Raw genomic sequence first — 26,743 nt, 5'->3', positions numbered from 1 at the left:
TTCACTCATGAAACATTACGTTTTGATTGTTTAGTTTCTTTTCACGGTATTGTTTACATAAAAAAGTTTGTTTCAACTTTTTTCTAAACTGTTTCATTTTTATGACATGCCTCAACGTATTATAAAAACCCTAACCTCCACATGTTAAAAAAAACCCAAAAAAACTCCCTTCCATAAACATCGAAAGCCGTTCTTAATATGGGGAGGTTGGGGGTGTTTATTCCGAAAGCCGTTTTAACATGTGGAAGTTAGGGTGTTTACTGTTTATAATATGCTGGGGCGAGTCGTAAAATTAACGAAGTTGCTATCTATTATTTATTGCAAAAATTGCTTGAAATTTATTTATTTGACAAAAAAAAAATTACATTTTTGTACTCCTTGGGCGTTGAGTTCCATGGCGACCAGCAGAAAAAAATAATAGTCGCTCCCTCAGTCCCCCACCCCACCCCGCACGTAACATATTTTATTTACTGACGTTGCCGTAACTAAACGATTATTTGTCACATTTACAAACATTTATTTATTTAGAAAAAAGTTTTACTTATGATGTCGATATTTCCTACCGACGAGTGGGGGGGGGGGAGAAAAGACGTTTAACTTGCAACGAAAAATTACCTCGTTGCTTACAAGCAAACGTATTCTTGTAAATATAACGCGCTGTTAACAGTTGTCGTACGTACCGGTCTGATAGATCTCTAACAACGACAAGAACAAAAACTAGAACAGCAACAAGCCTACAAAGGTGACTGTTTTTATAGTCTCAATCTCTCGTTCAGCGAGATTGAAACGAGACTGGAATGTCTATTTAAGCTATAAGGAATAGACATCCTATTTTCTTCATTAACAAACACCAGGCCGGCCCGTTCACAGCCATGAGTGTCTTTCCCTTCCCACCGAGCCACCCTCGGTAAGTCAATCAATTTAATTATCACAATGAATATTAAAAGAAAAATGGGTACTCATGCAGAGAGTGATCCATGCTGAAATAATAACGTTATTATTTAAAAAGCCATTCTTAACATGGGGAAGGGAGGGTGTTTTGTACCTATTCTGTACTTTAACCTTGCAATTGAATGAAAAAAAAAACATATCATAAAACTTTAATTAAACGTGGAAATACGATTTAAAAAATAGCGCAGCCGCAGATCACTCTCTGCATTAGCACCGAAAAATGTTACTAAACATTTATTAATAATTTCTCACTTTTACAAACATTTTATTTTAAATTTCTTTTTAAATGACGACTTTTATCGACTTTTTTTTTTATAAATACCCCCCCCCAATGGTGTTTATTCCAAAATCCGTTGTTAACATTGAGAGGTTGAGGGTGTCTATTCTGAAAGCCGTTCTTAACATTTGTGGAGGTGGACCTAATGTAAAAAATAAATAAATTAAAAAAAAAAAACTAAATCATTCACTGATAACTTCTCACTTTTACAAATATTTTTTAATGTACATGCGCGGATGAACAAATTATTGAATAGTGCGAAAACAAAACGTTTTTGTAATAAACTTCGGGATAATTTTTTGGGTAAATATTTACATTTAGGTCCACCTCCACAATTTTCTTTTCTAAATGACGACTTTTATTGATAAATAAATTTACTTCTCCGCAACTTTTATTGATAAATAAATCTACTTCTCTACTGCCACGGGCACTGAACCCCTCCTTTTTGTTTTAATAGTATTTTCGGGTGGGTATGCTGACAACAAATATCAGTTAAATTTTGCAAATAGCCCCCCCCCCCTCCAAAAGTGGTGTTTATTCCGGAAGCTGTTCTAAAGATGAGGAGGTGGGGGGGGGGGTGATTATAAGGTGGACCTAATCTAAAAAAAAAAAAAAAAAACAAGTTTTTTATGCGCACATAAGCAACTATTTTTTTATTAACTTTTTTTTTATTTTTTACTTTTTATTTAAAAATTAGTAAATTTCAATGAATAGAATAATAAATCATTTATCATTAATATGTGTTTTTGGTTTTGTGTTGAATGAAACTTTTTTTTTTTTTTTCATTACAACAATAATGAACGAATTTAAATCTTCCGCTTCCGGCATGCGTTTTAGGGTTACGAAATTATCAATAAATCGTTTAGTTACTAAGCCAACGTCAGTAAATAAAAATGTTACGTGCGCATGCATTAGCCTTGACTTGTCTAAGGGAGCGACCATTAAATAATTATGCTGGTCGCCATGGAACTCAACGCCCAAGGAGTACCTAAAGTGGAACTTATGCACTCATGTTATCGTGCTATTTTTTAAAATAGTATTTTCATGTTAAATTCAAATTTTACAATGTTTTTCTTTTATTAATTTGTTAAGTGAAAGTACAGATAACCCGGTCGGTTTCTAATGTGAGGAAAATCTAGCCCCCCCCCCAAACAAAAGGGGTTCTCTGGATAATACCAAAACATTAAAATTGCCTCAGTCTCGAAAGATTTCTTCTCTACTGAACGAGGAAAAAAACGGTGAAGTGTAGTTCACCTTCTGTTTCTCTCCCCCTCTCACTTCCTCTTTTAATATATCTCTCTATCCATCTCTCCCTTTCCCTCTCTCAATCTATCTTTCTCTCTATATCACCCTCTCCATCTCTCTTTGAGCCCCTTTCTCTCTCTAACTCCCTCTATCTCTCTCCTTTCCTCTGTCTCATCCCTCTCTGTTTCTAACTCTCCCCCTCTCTCTGTTTATCTATCAATCCCTTTATCTCTCTATCTCCTTCTCTTTCTCTATTTTCCTCTCACTTTCTCTTTTCTATCTATATATCTTCCTCTCTATCTGTCCATCTCTAATCCCTCATCCTATTTTAGTCTCCTAAATTAATTACAGTGAATAAGGCATTGTCAAAACATGGATAAATCCTATTTTAGTCATCTAATTTACTGACTGTGAGAATAGAAGTTATTTGGAAATTACTGCTACCTTGAACAGCACCAGAAGTAACTGGTAAAACCTTTCTAATTAAATTGATTTTGGCAGCCATTTGGTAACAAAATGACATAGCCTTAGCCCTTGCTGCATGAGGAATACCTGCGACCTTGCTGCCAAGTAGAAGAATTATTTATTCTACTTTAAAACATTCCATTTTTCAAAAATCTCATCTTCGACATCTCCAAAACATCCAATATGGGTAAAAATATTGCAAAAATGCAAACTTATTGTTTAGGATGAATGCACAATGGTATGCAAAAAATCACTTGAGGCTCTTGGTCGATCCTTGCAAGATTTACGTGGCAATGTTAGACCATTTGGGAATGCAGTAATATTGCTTGCAGGAGATTTCAGACAAATGTTACCTGTTATTCTTCAATCAACACCAGCAGATGAAATAAATGCTTGCCTCGAATACTCTACTTTTTTGTTCCATGTGAAGACATTAAACTTAACTCAAAATATGCATGTCCAATTGCAGACTGTTCGATCCGCACAAAAACTTTTGCATCACTTGTGGGAAATTGGGTACGAAAAAGTGCCAGCTGATTAGAGTTAAGGGCAAAATTCTTTGACTTTTAACTTCTGTAATTTCTGTAATTTTATTCCATCAAAAGAATAGTTAGTTTAAAAGGTTTTTGCAGATGTTCAAATTATAAGAATTCCATTTTACTGAGTGAATGAGCTATTCTTGCAGGCCATGAACTTAACGCTATTATTCAATGTAAAATTCCAAGTGAGGTAGTCAAATACAAATCCATCGACACTGTTGTGAAAGCAGATAAAGTGGTTAATTATCCAACAGCTATATTTGCCAGGGATGCCACCGCATGTATTGCAACTGAAATTTGGTGTACTAATTATCATGTTGTGAAATATAAACCAATCCAAGCTTTGCAATGGCACATAGCTTGCAGTAAAAAAAAAATTAACAAACAATATCATAGAAACAACAATCTTAACAGGACCTTTCACAGATGAATATATCTTCATTCCATGCATTCCTATGATTCCACCGGATACATCATTACACTTTAGGAAATTGCACTTTCCAATTTTATTGTCATTTGCAATAACCATCAACAAAGCACAGGGAACAATCTTTACAATTGTGGGCCTTACAGTCACACACTGACTGTTTTTTCACATGGACAATTTATGTTATGTATTCAAGAGTCACCAAACCGGAAAATCTCTATATCAGCTAAGAAAATGGAACAACAAAAACTGTGTACCCATGCAAAATGGAAAATTAAACCTATAAGAAACATGCTTTTTCTCATTTTGGAACTTTTTCCATTGCGCCAATTTGAGCCACAGCAACGGGTAGCAGGTACTAGTATTATATGTATATAATGTACATATATATATTTATATACAATATATACATTTTATATATTATATATATATATAATATGCATATTTTATATATTATATATATCTATATATATATAAATGTAATTCTTTGTTCGTTCAAAGTCTATAGAACCATATTTCGACATTATCAATTTAATTGAAATTTTCAGAAAATCTATTTTTAAGGTCAAGTTATTAAAATAATTTAACATTGCGAATTATAAAATATTAAATTATAAATGAAAATATTTTTCATAACTGCGAGATTATACGGCCTTTCATTTCCGGTAGAAATGAGCCTTTCACTTATTGAGATAAGTATTATTAATATTAATTTTTATGATACTCATGCAGAGAGTGATCGTGCTGAAATAATAACGTTATTATTTAAAAAGCCATTCTTAACATGGGGAGGAGAGGGTGTTTTGTACCTATTCTATACTTTAACCTTACAATTGAATAAAAAAAACATATCGTAAAACTTTAATTAACCGTGGAAATACGATTTAAAAAATAGCGCGGATCACTCTCTGCATTTTTTCCTTTTATTATTCTTAAAGAGTAAAACTTTTCTTATTCATGAAAAGAGTTAAGACTACGTAAATAAATAAATAAATAAATATTTGTACACGTGAGAAATTATCAATAAATGGTTTAGTTACTTTTTTTAAAAAAGTATTTATGAAAAGAGTTAACGTAAATAATGTTTGTAAAAGTGCGAAAGTGCCGTAGTTGTACAACCATCACTCACATGCGTAATTTCTATACTTATAGGTTTTTGTAAATTTTTTTCACTGGATTATTATTGATTGGACACTAATTAAACAGATTATTAAAAAAAAAAAAATTAAAAAAAGAAATCATTATTTCGACATTTGAAAGTGGTGCTCACTTTTTAGTTACAATGTTCTGATAAATCAGTCACCCATTTTGTAACCAATAAAAACGCGGTATATCAAAACCATAGAAGCCTCTACCGCATTTGTAAGTCAGAAATATATTTGTTTCTCAAAGAAAAAAATATATAGATTGAACATGACTTTTTTTATTGTTTTTATGAAAATAAAGTTTCGAGTTTTTAAAATTTTTTTGTTTTTTTACTTATTTAGTTAAAGGTCAGTTTGTGGGTGTTTTTTTTTGTTTTTTTTTTAAATAATTTGTTTTTATGAAAGGTGAGTTTGTTGGTGTTTCTTTACAATAATTTATCTGTTTTTATGAAAGGTGAGGTTTTTTTTTTCCAAACTTTTTTTTTTTTTTTTTTTTTTTATTAAGTATTATAAATTTCTCTAACATCCTGGAGAAATGTTGGTGCTAATGCAGAGAGTGATCCGCGCTATTTTTTAAATCGTATTTCCAAGTTAATTAAAGTTTTATGATATGTTTTTTTTTTTTATTCAATTGTAAGGTTAAAGTACAGAATAGGTACAAAACACCCTCCCCTCCTCATGTTAAGAATGGCCTTTAAAATAATAACATTATTATTTCAGCACGGATCACTCTCAGCATGAGTACCGAAATGTTTAATAATTTGGTATTTTTTTTAGATTAGGTCCACCTCCACAATTTTCCTTTAAATGACAACATTTATAGGATTTCGCGTATGCTGAATACGGAAATCGCATTGACATTTTGCGGAAATAAGTAGTTATCAAGATATAAAAAGTTATATTATGCATTGTATTCTTTGGCGGCCATCTTTTACGCGCGCACGCGCCATAAGCAAATGCACGTGCGTAAAAAAGATGGCCGCCTAAGATTACAATGCATAATACAACTTTTTATATCTTGATAACTACTTATTTCTGCAAAATTTCAATGTGATTTTCGTATTCAGCATAGTCGAAAACCAGTACAAGTTGTCATTTAAAAGGAAATTGAAGAGGTGGACCTAATCTAAAAATTTACCAATAATTTTCCATTCCGTACCCCTCCCGATACATTGCTTCATCAACATGCGACCATTTTATATCTCCCAAAGACACTTCCGTATTTAGAAAAAAAAAAAATGGATGACTGATTTACCAGAACGTGGTAACTAAAAAGTGAGTACCCCTTTCAAATGTTGAAATGATTTTATTTTTTTTCATAATCTTGTTAGTGTTCAATCAATAATAATCCAGTGAAAAAATTTCAAAAAACCTATCAGTATAAAAATTCGCATGGGGGTGATGGTTGTATTACTCTGCTACGTAAGTAAATAAATAAAAAATGTTACGTGTGCATGCGTTAGCCTTGACTAGGACGTAGGGAACGACCATTAAATAATTTTGCGGGTCGCCATGGAACTCAACGCCCAAGTAGTATCAAAATAGTTTTCATGATATGAAGAAATTTTTTTTTCGAAAAGTGGGTGATCACTTTTCCATATAAATTTAACTTAAAATGAGGAAGGGGCATTTATTTTCGTATATATTGGCTTAAAGGTTTTTTGACAAGGCAGTTTGGTATGCGAGGGCATATTTAACAGTTTTCGTGTATTCTCACGCGTAGCATAAACAAAGGCTACGTCTGTGAAATGGAAAATAGTCCCAGAGTTCAGGGGTTAATACCATGCAAAAGAAATCAAACAAAAAAGCCAAGAAACCCACGCAGAAAAATTAAAAAAAAAACATAGCATCCATTTTTTTTCTAGCGAATTCATTTGCTGTTTTTATTGAAAACTATTTTCCCCCGGATTTTTATATAATTTTGCATTAAGGGCCGTGCGTCTCACGTGCGTATATAACAAAATGTTTTTTTGGAGATTTCGGTGTGCTAAAAACGAATCTGCAAACCGTTTCCGTCGCAAAAAAATAGTTTTTATGATATGAAGAAATTACTTTTTCGAAAAGTGGGCGATTTCCATGTAAATTTAACTTAAAATGAGTACCCACTTTCTAGCCACCTGAGAGAGGGGGGATTTTTTCCCATGTTTATTGGCTAAACAGCTTTCGCTTATGCTCACGCATAGCGTAAACGAAGGCTACGGCTGTGAAATGGAAAATAGTCCCAGAGTTCAGGGGTTATTACCAAGCAAAAGAAATCAAACAAAAAACTTTTTAGCCAAGAAACACACAGAAAATTGCCCCTCTCTCAGGTGGCCAGAAAGTGGGTGCTCATTCTAAGTTAAATTTACATTGAAAAGTGATCACCCACTTTTCGAAAAAGTAATTTCATGAATATCATCATAAACTTTCTTTTTGCTACAGAAACGGTTTGCAGATTCGTTTTTAGCACACTGAAATCTACAATAAAATATTTCGTTATATACGAACATGAAACGGGCCTTAAAGTAAAATAATACCGGATTGTTTGGAGCAGATTTGCCGTTTAGTTGTACAAATATCCTCAAACCAGGTAATCACTAAAAGGGACTCTTAAAAGTCGTCACCTGTATCGAGCAAAACTTTAAAACCACCGATTATATGCCAGCCTACATCGTGATAACATATATTGAGTGAGTTCCTAACAGTATTTTGTATAGTTTCTTAGTTTAAACTCATTTTCCCAAAATTTCCACAAACTTGACGTATTCGATACAGTCTGCCGCCATTTGTATTTTTCAGATATACCGATAAACATTGAATGTTTTTGAACCGATTATATATTACATAAAAACACTAAAATCTTATCCAGTTAGGTAGAACATTTACTTTTCTTGCCTTTGATAACATTTATTTGTTATATATTTATTTTTTGACAACTTCTTTGTATCTGTAATATAAACCCTTTTCATTTAATGTAACGTTTCATTTAATGTAACGTTTAGTCGGCTTGAAAAACAGTGTTTATCGGTGTATTTGAAAGCTACAAATGGTGGCGGACACTGTTGATTACTTTAAGTTAGAGAAAGTGAGTTAAAACTACAAAAACTATACAAAATACTGTCACAAACCCACCGATTATGCCAGCCTATGCCATGGTAACATATATTTGGTGGGTTTCAGACACTGTTTTGTATAGTTTTTAGTTTTCAACTTACTTTCCCAAACTTAACGTATTCAACAGAGTCTGCGAACATTTCTGTTTTTGAGCTGATTAAACATTTTACATTACATGAAAACACTAAACAATTATCCAGTTAGATAGAAACGTAACTTACCTTACCTTTGCTTTCATTTATTTCTTTTTGGACAACTTTTTCGAATCTGTGTATAGTACCCCCCCCCCCCCATCTACCAAATATTAATTACTAACTCACATTTTTGTATACAGAAAACAACAACAAAAAAAAACATTTAGCGTTTCAATATTTTTGCTACGTTCGGCTCTCTCCACTGATTGTTGGTCGAGTCCAAACCATGAATGACTGACAGAAACTCCCGAGGATCCAGATCAAATTCTGCGAGAGTACTATTTTTTTTCATTTTCACCTTTTTCTTGGATTGCTGTACTAAGAATATGAGAAACATGCCTTTTTCTCTTTTTATTAAATTTTTCCATTACACCAAATTGAGCAACTGCAACGCGTGGCAGGGTACAGCTAGTATTGTATATATATACATATTGTATGTCAAGTCATGTAATATGCTACTGGTACCATGTAACCCAGTACTACCTGCCTCATGGTTGGGTCACCGGCGACTAAACTGGTTCCCCCACCAGACTTGTTTGGTGAGGAGGGCGGCTAGTCTCCCTGAAGGATTAAAAACAAGACCTTCCAAAGGGCGAATGAACTCTTTTTCTGGGTCAACGGCCAACTAGCACCGTGTATATTTGTGTGTGTATATGTGTATTGGGGTGGAGAGGGCTCCCGTAAGCCGTGGTGAAGGCAACCTATCTAGGAGAAGCAAATCTCTGATTTAAAAAACCATAAAGCGGAAGACCATTACCGGCATTAAGCTGGTCTGCAGTTTAATTTGTTGCTGGCTATCTTGCTCTTGCTTGTTGCTGGATCTCAACATTTTGAACCGAGAGAGAGAGACTTAACTGTCGTACAAAGCTAAGACTCTGTAACATCATCTTTGTATAGATACTCCCTCAGGTATTTGGGCTCATGGATTTTAAATGTCTGAGGGAGTGGCACTCGTCTGACAAGACGTTGCAACCATCATATATATTGTATGTATATTATATATAGATATTATATATATTGTATGTATATATATTATATCTATTTATATTGTATATATATTATATATATTTATATTGTATATATATTATATATATTTATATTGTATATATATTATATATATTATATATATTTATATATTATATATATTATATATATATTGTATATATATTATATATATTGTATATATATTATATATATTGTATATATATATTATATATATTGTATATATATATTATATATATTGTATATATATTATATATATTGTATATATATATTATATATATTGTATATATATATTATATATATTGTATATATATTATATATATTGTATATATATTATATATATTGTATATATTTATATTGTATATATATTATATATATTGTATATATTTATATTATATATATTATATATATATTGTATATATATATTATATATATTGTATATATATTGTATATATATATTATATATATTGTATATATTTATATTGTATATATATTATATATATTGTATATATTTATATTATATATATTATATATATATTGTATATATATATTATATATATTTATATTATATATATTATATATATATTGTATATATATATTGTATATATTTATATTATATATATATTGTATATATATATTATATATATTGTATTTATATTATATATATTATATATATATTGTATATATATATTATATATATTGTATTTATATTATATATATTATATATTGTATATATATATTATATATATTGTATATATATTATATACATTATATATATTGTATTATATATATTATATATATATTGTATATATATATTATATATATATTGTATATATATATTATATATATATTGTATATATATATTATATATATATTGTATATATATATTATATATATATTGTATATATATATTATATATATATTGTATATATATTATATATATTGTATATATATTATATATATTGTATATATATATTATATATATTGTATATATATTATATATATTGTATATATATTATATATATTGTATATATATATTGTATATATATATTGTATATATATTATATATATTGTATATATATTATATATATTGTATATATATATTATATATATTGTATATATATATTATATATATTGTATATATATATTATATATATTGTATATATATTATATATATTGTATATATTGTATATATATATTGTATATATATATTGTATATATTATATATATATTATATATATTATATATATATTATATATATATTATATATATTGTATATATATATTATATATATTGTATATATTTATATTATATATATATATTATATATATTGTATATATATATTATATATATTGTATATATTTATATTATATATATATATATTATATATATATTGTACCTATTTACAATGCCTCCCCAAGGGACAGAGTTAGACACCAGGGTCGTTTTTTAACGTGGAGAAAAGGTACAAAAATAAAAATTGTCTCAGTCGTGAAGGATTTCTCCTCCACCGAAAGAGAACAAGAAATAGAAGTGCAGCATCTGAAGAATATATATTGTATATATATTGTATATATATTATATATATATATTGTATATATATATTATATATATAGTGTATATATATTATATATATAGTGTATATATATTATATATATAGTGTATATATTATATATATAGTGTATATATTATATATATAGTGTATATATTATATATATAGTGTATATATTATATATATAGTGTATATATTATATATATATAGTATATATTATATATATAGTATATATTATATATATATATAGTATATATTATATATATATATAGTGTATATATTATATATATATATTATATATATATATTATATATATATTTATATATTATATATATTATATATAAATTGTATATATATATTATATATATATCTTATATATATATTGTGTATATATATATTATATTATATATATATTGTATATATATTGTATATATATTGTATACAGTGATGATCATATTTATTGGCACGGTAAAATAAAAGTTAAATTTTGTCTAATAAATTCTAAAAAAGGAATTAAATTAAAGAAAATAACAAAGTATATTATGTATTTTTAACTGGCCTTTCCGATGCAGCAATCGGATTTTAGAAAAAATAAATAACAAAGGAACAACAAACATAATTGCAAAAAACCCTTGTTCAAAATTATTGGCACGGCTTTGTTTTTCTTTTAGTATCAGTATAATATCAATCAATTTCCGGTTTACGTGCTTTCTGAACTTTTTTATAGCCATATTATGCTTGTTTAACGCTAATGCAGTGAATAATTTTTTTCAGATAATTTTTAGATAGCGATTTATTTAAACTATTATAAGTGACTAAATTATAATTTTCAATCGCCATGGTTAAAACTAAGGAACACAGCGAAGACGTCAGGAAGCTTGTTGTAGCATGCCATACCAATGGGGAGGGCTATGATAAGATTTCAAAGAAGCTAAACCTTCCCAAATCCACTGTTAGAGCCATAATAAACAAGTTCAAATCGCAAGGCCACGTTATGAGTTTAGAGGGTAGAGGGAGAAAAAGGATTCTTTCCCCAAGAGATGAACGGAAAATTGTTCGACAAGTAAAACAAAACCCAAGGATCTCTGTTGGGGAGATTGTTGATGAACAGAGCACCTCTGGAGTGAATGTATCTCGACATACAGTTGGTAGAGTTTTGAAGAGAGCTGGTTTAAAAGCATGTCGTCCGAGAAAGACTCCCTTATTGAAGCCTATGCACCTGAAAGCAAGGCTAGCCTTTGCAAAACGTCATATTGATAAAGATGTTGCATTCTGGAAACGTGTTCTATGGACTGACGAAACGAAAATAGTTATTTGGCCATAATAAAGTGTCTTATATTTACAGAAAATCTGGCGAAGCTTTCCTGCCTAAGAACACCATACCCACAGTGAAGCACGGTGGAGGCAGTTTGATGTTTTGGGGATCCTTTGCTGCCTCTGGACCAGGGCGACTTGTTAAGGTCACAGGTAGCATAAAAAAGGAAGAGTATGTTAAAATATTGGATGAAAACCTGAAAGACTCTACTAAAGAGCTCTCACTTGGTCGTCGTTGGTGGTTCATGCAAGATAATGACCCAAAGCATTCGGCTAAACTGACTAATAAATGGCTTGAGGACAATCATATTAATGTTTTGGAGTGGCCATCACAAAGCCCAGACCTTAATCCAATTGAAAATTTATAGAGAACATTAAAATTGAGGGTAATGCAAAGGAAGCCTAAGAATCTTATTCAATTGGAGGATTATTGTCAGGAAGAGTGGGCTAAAATTACTACTGAAGAGTGCAACAACTTGGTTGTAAACTATGAAAAGCGACTGAGGAAGGTAATCAAGGCCAAAGGCTATACAATTGATTATTAAATAAATCGTGCCAATAATTTTGAACAAGGGTTTTTTGCAATTATGTTTGTTGTTCCTTTGTTATTTATTTTTTCTAAAATCTGATTGCTGCATCGGAAAGGCCAGTTAAAAATACATAATATACTTTGTTATTTTCTTTAATTTAATCCCTTTTTTAGAATTTATTAGACAAAATTTAACTTTTATTTTACCGTGCCAATAAATATGATCATCACTGTATATATATCATATATTATATATATTGTATATATATTTAATATATATATTATAAATATATTACAAACATATATATATATTACATATATTATATATATTGTATATATATATTATATATATTTAATATATATATTGTATATATTGTATATATATTTAATATATATATTGTATATATTGTATATATATTTAATATATATATTATATTACATACATATATTATATATATATTACATACATATATATATATATATATTACATGCATATATTATATATATATATTACATATATATATTATATATACATACATTGTATACATATTATAATATATAAATTTATATACATATTATAATATATAAATTTATGTATTATATATATTATATATATATAATTTATATATATTATATATATATAATTTATATATATTACATATATATATTATATATTTATATATATTATATATATATTATTTATATATATTATCTATATATTATTTATATATATTATATATATATATAATTTATATATATTACATATATATATATTATATATTTATATATATTATATATATTATTTATATATATTATATATATATAATTTATATATATTATATATATTACATATATATATGTAATATATATAATATATATTACATATATATATATATGTAATATATATAATATATATTACATATATATATATGTAATGTATTATATATATATATATATATATATATATATATATATATATATATATATATATATATATATTGCTCTTCACATATCTAAGGCCTTTGATAGGGTATGGCATAAAGGTTTATGTCGCAAGATCTCTAGCTATGGTATAGCTTTAAATGTATTCTCAATTATTAAATCATTTCTTTCTGATAGCTAGTAGTTGAGGGGCAAAAATCAGAAGCTCACAATATTAATGCTGGTGTCCCTCAGGGGTCCATCCTTGCCCAACTCTTTTCCTGATCTACATTAATGATCTTCCAAATCACATCCTTACATCATTTGTAAACATTTATGCTGATGACACTACTATTTATGGTAGCACATCTAAGACAGTAAACGACCAAGTTCTCTCTGATTCTCTCTCCTCTGATCTTGAGCACGTAGTACAATGGGGAAAGGAGTGGCTGGTTACTTTTAATGCATCTAAAACCAAGCTTCTCTCTTTACATCATCAACATTCTGATCCACATTTGGCATCAATTGAAATGAATGGCTCTCGTCTTCAGGAGGCCTCAAGTTTTGACAAGCTTCTTGGCTTGACCTTTCCTCCTGATCTTAAATGAATCACGTACATCAAATCTGTTGCCAGGGCCGCTGGAAAAATGGTGGAATCTTTCTATAGATCCAGTAGATATCTCACTGCTGATGCAATTCTGTATCTATATAAGAGCCAGGTACGTTCAAGGATGGAATACTGTTGTCACATCTGGGCAGGAGCTGCTAGAAAGAACTCGTCCTGCCTTGATAGAGTTCAAAATAGACTTTGTAGCCTTATAGGAGATGTCCTTTTCTCTTCCCTGCAACCTCTATCTCACAGAAGAAATGTTGCGAGTTTGTCTCTGATGTATCGTTATTTTCATGAAAAGTGTTTGACTGAGCTTCAGTCTATGGTCCCCCCTCACCAAACTTTCACAAGAAACACTCGTCTAGCTGAAAACACTATCAATAATTCCCTCCACTCTTTATCTGTGCCTAAACATAAACGTAGATTCCATGAACAAAGCTTCTTTCTTAGAACTTCACGCTTGTGGAATTGTCTTCCGTTTTCCTGCTTTCCGGCTGAGTACAATATGGTTGTCTTCAAGTCTAACGTAAATAAGTTCTTGATGAGCCGTTCCATATAAGTTAAAAAATTTACCGAATTTTCATTACTAATGATTACTATATTTTCCAATTTCTACTGTACACTCTTTAACCCTTATCCTTGAGTGGCCTCTTGGCCTTGATAATGTACTGATGCCTGTGTAAAAAAAAATATATATATATATATTATATATATATATATTAGATATATATAACGAAATATTTTATTGTAGATTTCGGTGTACTAAAAACGAATCTGCAAACCGTTTCTGTCGCAAAAAGAAAGTTTTCACGATATGAAGAAATTACTTTTTCGAAAAGTGGGTGATCACTTTTCAATGTAAATTTAACTTAGAATGAGCACCCACTTTCTGGCCACCTGAGAGAGGGGCAATTTTCTGTGTGTTTCTTGGCTAAAAAGGTTTTTGTTTGATTTCTTTTGCATGGTAATAACCCCTGAACTCTGGGACTATTTACCATTTCACAGCCGTAGCTTTCGTTTATGCTACGCGCGAGCATAAACGAAAGCTGTTTAGCCAATAAACATGGGAAAAGCTGGCTAGAAAGTAGGTGCTTATTTTAAGTTAAATTTACATGGAAAAGTGATCGCTTACTTTTCGAAAAAGTAATTTCTTCATATCATGAAAACTATTTTTTTTACGACGAAAACGGTTTGCAGATTCGTTTTTAGCACACCAAAATCTACAAAAAATTTTTTTTGTTATGTACGAAAATGGAATATTTTATCAAAAATCAGGGAGAAAATAGTTTTCAATAAAAACAGCAAATGAATTCAATAGAAAAAAATGGATGCTATTTTAAAAAGTTTTTCTGTGTGTTTCTTGGCAAAAAAGTTTTTTGTTTGATTTCTTTTGCATTTTGCAATTTTAAACGGGTAATTTTAAAGGATTTTCCAAGGGTAAAAAGAAAGCCCCCCCCCCCAAAAAAAGTCGTGGCCACAAAGTGGGTGATCATTTTACGTTAAATTATTATGGAAAAGTGATCATCCTCCACTTTTTAAACTAACATTTCTTCATATCTTGGAAAGTACTCGTTTGCCTTAATTATAAATGTTATTTTCGTTTTCAGCGACCCCGAAAACCTATAAGAGTGGTAATTTTAAAGGAATTTTCGAGGGTGGAGTAATTCTTCATATTTACCCCCCCCCCCCATTACATTAAGAATTAGACAAATTTATTTTAGGTAGGCTTCGCAAGGAAAGCTTTTAAAAATAAAAAAAAATAAGATAAACAAATGATGCTAAGTGGGTGCTTATTTTAAGTTAAATTTACATAGAAAAGTGATTGCCTACTTTTCGAAAAAGTAATTTCTTCATATCATAAAAACTATATTTTGCGATGGAAACAGTTTGCAGATTCGTTTTCAGCACACCGAAATCTACAAAAACATTTTTTGTTATATATCAACGTGAGATGCACACATGGAAAATTTTATCAAAAATCCGGGAGAAAATAGTTTTCAATAAAAACAGCAAATGAGTTCGGTAGAAAAAAATCGATGCTATTTTAAGATAAACAAATAATGCTAGTGCACTTACCGGACTGCGCTATTTTTTAAATCGTATTTCCAAGTTTTATTAAAGTTTTGTTTTTTTATTCAATTGTAAGGTTAAAGTACAATATATATATATATATATATATATATATATATATATATATATATATACGGCATAATCACGTTGACACACCGGTTCTCGTCAGATCACCGAAGTTAAGCAACGTTGAGCCTGGCTAATACCAGATGGGTGACCATTTGGGAATTCTAGGTGCTGTATGAGCTCTCCGCTTATCTCGGCATTGTTTCCAGTCGTCTTGTACCTCAACTTGCCACTGGTATGCAACAATGTTGACTCAGGAGAGGCGTGGTTAGAGGTTGCGCAAGTCTTGCCACACAAATTTCACGCGCAGGCACCCTTACAGTGGGTATCCATAGTCTGTCAAGACTGATGGAAGCCTTCATATATATATATATATATATAATAAAAGTTACAATAAGTTTACTAAGGTAATCAAAATGGTAAACTTAAAATATATTATAAATATTAAAGAGTTAATATTTACAAGTAAAATAAACTCAGCCAGATATAAAAAGCTCAATAAAACCGAAAAGGAAATAGAGCTTATAATATGAACAAATGATTAATAAAATATGTTAAAAGACATTTTGAAAAAGAGTTAAAAACATATTTAATTTTAAAAAAGGAAGCACAAGATAAGTGGATAGTCTTGTGCTTCCTTTTTTAAAATTAAATATGTTTTTAACTCTTTTTCAAGATGTCTTTTAACATATTTTATTAATCATTTGTTCATATATATATATATAATTTAAAAAATAGGGATTTTTTTTTTACCCATCTATTAATCAGAAAGTTAAATGTTGTAATTCAAAAGTCGTCCACGTGTGGTGCACGTGAAAGGCTAATTTCTACCGGAAATGGCGAATAGTCCCGCAGTTACGAAAAATATTTTTATTTTATTAAATATATTTTTATAATTTGCGATCTTAATGATCTTAATTTATTTTAATAACATGCAAACATTCCTTTACTTTACAGATAAATATATCGAAAAACAAAAAAAACTCAAAAAGCAAACGACAAACTTTTTTTTTTGCCTCATATAATCAAGAAAAAATGTGTAAATTAAAAAATTTGGAAGATAAACAAATGAATTATGTTTTTTTGTTTTTTTTACTTATCGAGTAAACAGAAACTGAAAACTACTTCGTTTCGTCAATTCGTGGCTGCGAAATGAATCGAACCGGAAGTTCAGTTTTATCAACAAAGCAGGTTCGCACTAACGGTTACAAAAATATATTTATTTTATTTAATATTTTAATAATTCGCAAGGTAAATTTATTTTAATGGCATAAAAACATCCCTCGACTCTAATGATGAGTTGTCTGAAAATTTCAAATAAATTGGTAACGTAGAAATATGGTTTTATTCACTTTTAATGAACCAAATTTACATTTTTATATATATAGATATAAGCCTGACGAATCCTATAGTGAATGAAACGCTGAATATTCAGTGTAGCTTAAACGCCATATATATTTTATAAATTACTAATATATATATATATATCATATACTAGCAGAAGTACCCGTCGTTGACTGGGTTCAAAAACAGCCTACATAAAATGGACCGTGATTGATGAAAGTATGATAGGTTATGAAAAGGAGGGGGTTGTAAAGAGATAGGTTTTGATGCTCAAAAATTTTACCCTAAGCAAAATATGATGAAAGTAAAGATAATTTTTGCAAAAATATATTTTTTATATCAACTTTGTTTCCATTCATAGCCAAGAGTGACGAACAAAATGATGTTTCCTTACAAAGAGAAAATGTTATATATATAATAATATAAATATACAAGAAATAAATGTTATCATAGTCAATAAAAGTTACTTTTATGGTAGAAAAGTTCATTAGTTTGTATTTTTAAGTAGTTTGTAAAAAGAATTTTTTTTTTAATTCACGAATCGGTTTAAAAAAAAAATCAAAATGGCAGCGACTTTGAAATGGAGAGCCCAGTTTTCAGTTTGAAGAAGCGGCACCTGAGCATTCTGTGTTAACAATTTAAGAGAGTTCCGTCAACGTAAGGAATATTTATAAACATATTTTAATGTTTTCCGTTATTTTGTGCTTGAGGAATATTCCATTATGGCATGTGTAGTTTATATAAAAATTCATTTAAGTAGTTATCACCTCAAATTTCGTTTATTTCGGTTCGCTGAAATTATTTCAAATAAAGAGCATTAAAAACTATTTCAAAACAAAACAAAACATGAACTGAACTTTTATTGATTATTTATTTCTTGTATATTTATTTTTTCGGGTAGTCGTTTGTTGGCTTTTCTGCTAAAGACTCTAATAATATCGATGAAATATCGAAAACAAAGAAACAAAAACAGTTTTGAAAAGTAATGAAGCTTTACTTACTTTAGTAAAATAAGCCGAAACAGCAAAATGAGATATTAAAAAAGTAAACACGTAATTACTTTAGTTTTTTAAAGAAAAGAATAGATATAAATATGAATAAGAAGAAAATGGTGCCCTTTTCAAGCAGAACAGCGTCGTTTCAGTTTTACAGTATTGAACGGTGTAGTATTGCGCCGTCGAATTCAGGGTTGTACTATTGTAATGTAAAGAACACGCAGAAAGGGTTGTAATCAACTGAATTCCTTCTTACTAGAAGGAATTCAGTTGATTACAACCCTTTCTGCCAAAAAAAAAAAAAGCTTAAACACATATATAAATAAAAATGAAAAGGTTATGTAAATGTTTTTAAAAAGACACGTAATCACGTGAGCAGGATTTTTTCCTTCTTTTGACACGATAACAAGCAACGTTCTTATTTTTTATTATTTATCTATTTATCTATTTTCGAAAGAGTGCCACGTGCAAGTGGAGAAGGAAAAAAACAGAGTTATGCAAAATTTGTGTCGAGAATTGTCTAAAGTTCCGACATTATTTTTTTTTTGGCTTTCACAAGAACGTGAATTTATGAGGTGAATTTATTTGACACAATATGATTCAACTCCAAAAAATAAATAAAAGCTAACGTGAATTAAGATTAAAGTTAAGGTGTTATTGTGGACACTCACCCCTTTAAAAAAAACCTTGTTAAACTTTGTGACATATTTACATTCTATGGAGTTCAGGCGTGAACCCAATAATTTTATTATACCATATTTCTTCAACCTGAAACATAATTATCAAAGTATACTTATGCAAAGTCTTTCTTAAAGTTTGTGCCATATTTCCATGGAGTACAGGCGCGAACACAGACCCCACAATTTTATTATACCATCCCTATTTAAGTTGAAACATACTTATCAAAGTATTCTTATGTACATCTATATCAAAAACCCTTGTAAACGTTTTTTTTTTTCATTTTTTATTTCCATACTTTGGGGGCCAGGTGCGAACGTAGACCCCACAATTTTTATGAACCACTATTCTGCCAGATCAAACATACCCATTCCTGATCCTCGATACATCTTCCATCATTATATGTAATCAGTTTTTTTAAAATAGTCAACCATATAGGAGCCTATTCATGACCACACACACACAGACGTCCAGCTTATATATATATATATATATAAATTTTTTTTTGCTTGAACTTTGCGCTTTTCGGATTATTTTGTTATGTTTTATTGATTGGTGGATATTTTTTTGGGGGGCCGTTTTTTTTTGGGGGGGGGGGGGTGTCAGAGATTATAGTCATAGGTAAAACCATTAGAAACACTTCAAACATTGGGGAAGGCACTTAAACCATAAAAAATAACAGGAACATAAGTGCATAAGCACCAAAATTGCTTTTGTTTTGTTTGTTTGTTAAATCCGGCTTAAAAAAAAGAAAAACAATAAGAAAAATAAAAAATAATCCGAAAACCGCAAAGTTCAAGCCAAATTGAAATGTTTATTCGTTACGTTTGAATAAAAAAATAATTATTAAAGCAAAACAGTCGTCTTTTCGTCGAATAAGTTTTTTTTTTATTATTCAAGAAAATAAAAGGTACTCATTTTTGTTTACAAGTGCTACTAATCTGGACTTGCACCAAATTTGTTGTTAATAATTACCTATAACTCTGGCAAAAAAAACAAAAAAAAACTACCCGCCCCCAAAATATCCACCAAGAAAATAAAACATAATAAAATAATCCGAAAAGCGCAAAGTTCAAGAAAAAAAAAAAAGAAAAAAAAAAAAGAAAAGGCCCGTTGTTAATTTGGTCTCATTTCGTTTTCCGGTACGCTCGATCTGACTTTTTGATCACCCGTCTGGTCGGCCATATTAGATATTCATCGTTAATTACTTAGGAGAGACATACACATTTAAATCATGATTTTCTCTAGTTCAGATGGGTGCATTAAATAAACTTTTAACTCGAAATGACCCCTAATGGGTAATCTCCAAAAATACCGTTAGGGCTTACAACATGGCCGCCAGAAGAGTCACGTGATACGGTTGATCCAAAACATGAATCGCCGTATTACGAAACCGGAAAACGCAAATTTAAAGCAAACTTTGACAAACAAGCATAATAATTAAGTACAAAAACAGTTTTTCAATATCATAATAATAAATAATTTATTTAGAACAGTCATTTAATTTTTTGTTGAGAAACAATCACAGTTTGTTTTTTAAAACAGTGTTTATAAAAAATATTTTATTCAGAGTTTTTCATAAAAATGGTATTTAAAACAAGGTGTTAATTTTTTTTAAGATGTAATGTTATAAAAATATGATGTAAAAAAAAAAACAGTTTATATTTTTAATTTTCATTTTATAAATTTAGACAGAATAGATGGAGGCGATGCAACAAATTAGCTCACAAAATTTATTTGGGCCGACTCTTTCACGCCACATAAATTCATTTAAACATGAAATGAAGAGAGCCCTTGATGTACCGAATTGACGACAAAGTTTTTTCTTCACTCGAATCCACGTATTTTCAATAAGTTGAGTATTTATAGTCGCGTCGTTAGGCTCCACAAAATTTCTTTCGTGGACAACAACATCGTGGCTGTAAATACCAAAGTCAATGTCTGCTACGGTTGCATAAGCGCTCCACCCATCGCTTATAATACGAGTCCCGGGTAAGATCCATTGGCGAATTATAGGGACCAGAGTTTCACGTTTTCTGTCTGGAACCTCGATCAAAAGGCAATTCTTAGAGCCTCGTTCGATGGCGCCGAACACCCAATGGCTACGTCGGACAGTTATCAATTTCAACCTCTTTTGGGGTCCAGGTCTCATCTACACCCCCCAATTGAATTGGGTTTTGTTCAATGTACTGAGTGGACACTTCCCTCAAAAAGTTGCACCAGTCGTTCACTGTGTTGGCACTCACCTCACTTTCTGTTGCCATAGTTTTTTGTGGAAAATACATGCTCCACATATACATAATTATTACAATGGTTCTTAGATTGAGGTTGCTTCTTTGAAAAAAAGAGTTTGTTCTAATTGTATTACGATATCCATCGTTTCGGCAACGCCATCTCCAACCATCCTTGGATTCGGAATATCGAGCCAACACGCATGGTGACCCACAAATTTGACAATTGCATGAATTGGCTATCAGACGTCTCTGTGCAAGCCATGTCAATATGTGCACGTCATCTGGCATTGCTAACATTAGCCGAGACAATGTCATAGTTTCGCCAAGTATAGCGTTATTGTCATGAACACAAGGAACGAGGAACAAGGGTGATACGTTAAGGGCCATTGATATTTTTGTAATTCTCTGAGGTAGGTAGCAGTTCCAATTTCAGGAATCGTCGTGGTTCAATTCCAGGAATTGTCATGGTTCAATTGCGTTCCGTCGACCAGTCGACCACTTGTTTGTTCTGAATAAAATACTTTTTATAAACACTGTTTTAACTAAAAACAACCTAAGATTGTTTCTCAAAGTTTGCCTATTTTTATAACAACATTATATCAACAAAAAATTAAATACAAACAAATTGTGATTGTTTGTCAAAGTTTGCCTTCAAGGCTGCGTTTTCCATTTGCACGATTCATGTTTTGGATCAACCGGATCACGTGACTCTTCTGGCGGCCATGTTGTAAGCCCTAACGGTATTTTTGGAGATTACCGACTAATGTACTATAATGTATAACATAAGGCACAGAAAAGAAACATTTATAATGCGTACACAGATTTTTTTTTTCTCATATAACCACCGTACGCTTTCAAGGGATATTACCAAATTGTTTTTCGGAGAATTTCATTCCATAACGGATACCGTACTATTTAAACCTTTTTTCGGTATTTTCATTTTTGAATGACTGTATAAGTACCAAACAAAATATTTTAGAAAATAATTTCTTAAATTTTAAATAAAAATTGATCGTAAAGAAATTTTTTTTTGTAAATAATTATTGAAAAATATTGTAAAGTGTTTACATAGTTGATTCTTTGGGATAATAGGGGCGGCTCAAACGCAAACCCCCCTTCCAAAAAAAAAAGAAACAAACGAAAAATGCTTTAGTGTTTTTACTATTTTAAAGCACTTTTTTCTTTTTTTTTTTTTTTTTTTTTTTTGAAATACAAATAGTGGCTAAGCTGTTAACTTAACAACAAGGGCGAATGGCAGAAATTCTTCAGGGTTTAAAATGTATTGTAATGCTTTTATTGGGGTCGAAAAAACGTTTTTCGGCCGCCATATTACTTCCTATTTACTTGCCTCTCCATGAGGGCAGAGTTAGACACAAGGTCAGTTTTTAATGTAGAGAAGCAGCATTTAAAGGGTCAATAATGGTAAAAGCACCGGTGTCACATGTCACGGGACCTAACTGCTCAGATTTGTCAGAACGAGGCTCATCTGAGGGACCTACTTATCTAAGCTCACCGCTTTCGCTTTACTTCACCGATTGTTAACCTAAATTTTCTGAATGTCAGAACGAGGCTCATCTGCAGGACATATTTATCTAAGCTGCATCGAAGAAGCTTCAAATAGGCTGCTAATATTTAAAAAAAAATTTTACAGCATGCAAAAATAATGAAAATGCGAGATTAAAATCGTGTTTACATTAATCAACACTTTAAAACAATGTTCTTATGTAGTGACATTTTTAAGCTGTAGACACACCTATGTTTTAAAAATCTAACAAAAATCAAATAACAGTCATATTTTCCTGAAAATTTCGGTATTTATTCATTATTAAATAAGCTTACATATGTAAGAAATTATGCAGAAATAAGCAGGCTTCTCATTGGTCGGTTTGACTGCTCATGATTTTGTTGGCACCTAACAGATTGCTTGGTCTTACTAACTGCCAAGGGTATTCTTGGTGCCAAATTTATCTTTTCAGACCGCCAGTTTCCGTTTAAGACAACAGGTTGAGATGAACATAGGAAACTCACTCGAGGCTTATAGCCTCAAAACCACATTGAGATGTTTTAATGCCCTAATGTGGGGTGAAATGTTATTATCATTTGCAAACACCAATGCTCTTATGTTGGGCGAAATATTATTAATTTCACACTGTTTTGCTCTGTGAATTAATTGATTTTCATCATTACAATATAATGTCTCTCAGAGACAAAATTATGGTCTACATTTTGACTTGTCCTTTGTCCGCCATTCAGATGGTTATGTACAGTGAACTCCATGAGGACTGCCAGTCTAGCAGCATTCATCTTTGGAAGACATCACTTAACTCATTAGCCTGTCAGCGGAGTTTTGTATCCAGCATTATGTGACGATGAACTATTACCCTTTCCAGGTGTTACTGGTCCAGTTCTGAAGATAGCTAAAGATGACACATCTTTTGCAACTTGGATCTTAATAAAATTTACGTTGAAGTTGAAAAGGTGAGCTTGTAATTTCTGATTGGTTTTCTTTCATTCTGCCAAGGGCAAAACCGCTGTGAAAGAACATCTCACATTGATGTTTTTGCAAAAGGTATTCTTTTCTCCACCCACTCTCCGTTTTTTTTTTTCCTTGCAGAAGATACGTTGATTTATAATTGTAGTTTAATTTCTTATAATCGTTAACTGGCGCTTATGTCAACAGATCATATAAGGGAGGTAACCAGCATAAACATAGCAAAAATAAGCATATTTTGCAAAGTATAATTTGGGCCGCTGAAATATTTTTAAATAGTTTTACAATATCTTTTTATTTATTAAATTGTTAGGTGAAAGTAGTTACAATACGCCCGCCAGCCCGGTAACATAAGTGCATAAGTATCAGTTAAATCCATAAGTGACATTTGAATGAATGGTTTATTTTATTAATACTACACTGTAATCACGTGATTAAAGTTTAAGCAGACAAAACATTGGGAGTCAAAAGAGTAAGCAAAACCATTTTTTGTTCAAACAAAATAATGCATTTCCATGAAGATTTAAATAAAAATAATTAGTTCATTATATTCCGCGATCATTATTTGATAAATACTGAAAATTTTATTGAAATTGATTAATTTCCTGATTTTTGGTGAATTTTTAAGTAAAGGAAGGGGTCGGGTTTGTATTACACATAGATTCGAAAAAGTTGTCAAAAAACAAATACATAACAAGTAGATGTTATCAAAGGCAAGATAAGTTACTTTTCTACCTAATTGGATAATTTTCTAGTGTTTTTATTTAATGTAACATGTTTATTCAGCTTGAAAAAACATACAGTGTTTACTGATGTATTGGAAAATTTAAAATGGCGCCCGACTCTCTCTTTGACATGGTAAGTTTGAAAAAAGGAGTTATAAATAAAAAACTAGTCAAAATACTGTTAAAAACCCACCGAATATATGTCAGCCTATATTACGGTAACATATATTGAGCGAGTTTCTAACAGTATTTTGTCTAGCTTGTCTGCATAAGTAGGTGTATCAGAAAGCGGCCATTAAAAATGATGATAATAACTTTAATAATTCAACTTACTATTTTTCGAAGCTTATAACTACTTGAAAAATGTAATTCAACCCCTATTTTTTTTTCAATTAAAGGAGCAAAGACCAAAGTTTAAAAAATAACAGGTTTAATAGCAAATTATGCAATATTTGTTTTTTTTTAAATCGGTTTTGCTTAAAAATTTTTTTAAGAAAATCAATGTATTTGGACTTGCTTCGATAAATATATGTATATATAAATGCCAAAAATCACTTACCTATAAAAAAAATATTATTAAATGAGTAGTTTCATTCTTCATTAAGAATTTATCCTTATTTATATTTTAAATTCCATGTATTTTTTTAAAGCGAGGGTCCTAGAAAATCGCATTTTCGAACATATTTTGCACAATATGCTTAAAAGCTGCTCCTACTACTTGGAATTTATCAAATATGGATTCGTCAAAGGGACATAATTAATGTTTCTTTTTTATTGCATGCTGTTATAACAAAAATTAGTATTTTTGGTCCTCTGTAGGAAAAAAAAACACACACACACATTCACTTATAAGTTTTTCCCCTAAAACAAAAAATCAAATTGACCGATTTTTGTTTTTAAATTCTCTAAATGAAATACACAAGTTTTTGATTGATATATTTTATTTTTAATACTTCTTTATCAACTGAATTTTTTTTTTTTTTTTTTGTAAATTCATAAGCACCTGTTAACAACTATACAAGTTTTATAATGAAAAAAGAACGAAAAACAAAAGTATGCTTTTGTAAACTTACTGGCAGCCCAATTAGCGTCCTAAATTATGAAATGGAAAAAAACGAATGCATCAATTAGTAAAACATAAAAAAAAACATCGCCGGTTTTCGAGGGTGTTGAAAACGAATATCACAAGTGTAATATATTGGACAGGATTATCTCCCTTGCACTTCAATGAACTACGGATTATCTCCCTTGCACTTCAATGAACTACCACTAGAGGGCGCGACAGTCTTGAAATCTTTTTTCTTTAGTAAATAAAAGGACCGGGAGACGATCTTTCCCTACGAGACGTACCGTCTGCCGATCTATCTATAATGTTATTTTGTCTTGTGCATTTTTATTCATTATGCATTGTTAATGTTGATATACTTCAATTGGCGACGAGGAACGAATAATGCGGAGGAGTAACAAGACAATTTAAAATTAAAAGCGAACACCCACAACAAATCGAACGAGGAAAAGTTGCCGAGTAGCGGATAAAAATGGCTTTATTAGGCACCATTGGAGAATGGAATAGTGCGGAAGAAGAATGGTCGCACTATATTGAGAGAGTAAAGTTTTTTTTTACTGCCAATGATGTGTTGAATGAAGGTAAGAAACGTGCTATATTTTTGTCGGTTATTGGGGCAAAAAATTATGCTATTCTCAGGGGTTTAGCCGAAAACAGACCAGAGCAGAAAACATTTGAAGAACTATGTATTCTGATGGAGAGGCACATCAGGCCGGCCCCCAACGAGATACATGAACGTTTCTTATTCAACACGAGAGACAAACAAGAAGGTGAGTCCATTAGTGAATATGTGGCCACACTGAGAAAAAT

The 26,743-nt window shown here is 30.3% G+C and overlaps 1 pseudogene; it reads left to right on the top strand.

Moving 5' to 3' along the window:
- The first annotated feature begins 16,463 nt into the window (after positions 1–16,463).
- LOC145265802 (5S ribosomal RNA) lies at positions 16,464–16,580 on the top strand (annotated as a pseudogene).
- The last annotated feature ends 10,163 nt before the right edge of the window (positions 16,581–26,743 follow it).

This window comes from Euprymna scolopes, chromosome 40 (genome assembly GCF_053919585.1).
Source record: "Euprymna scolopes isolate OS-2025 chromosome 40, ASM5391958v1, whole genome shotgun sequence".
NCBI classification, from domain to species: Eukaryota; Metazoa; Mollusca; class Cephalopoda; order Sepiida; family Sepiolidae; genus Euprymna; species Euprymna scolopes.
The sequence above is the reverse complement of the archived record's forward strand: the minus strand, read 5'-3'. Positions and strand labels throughout refer to the sequence as shown.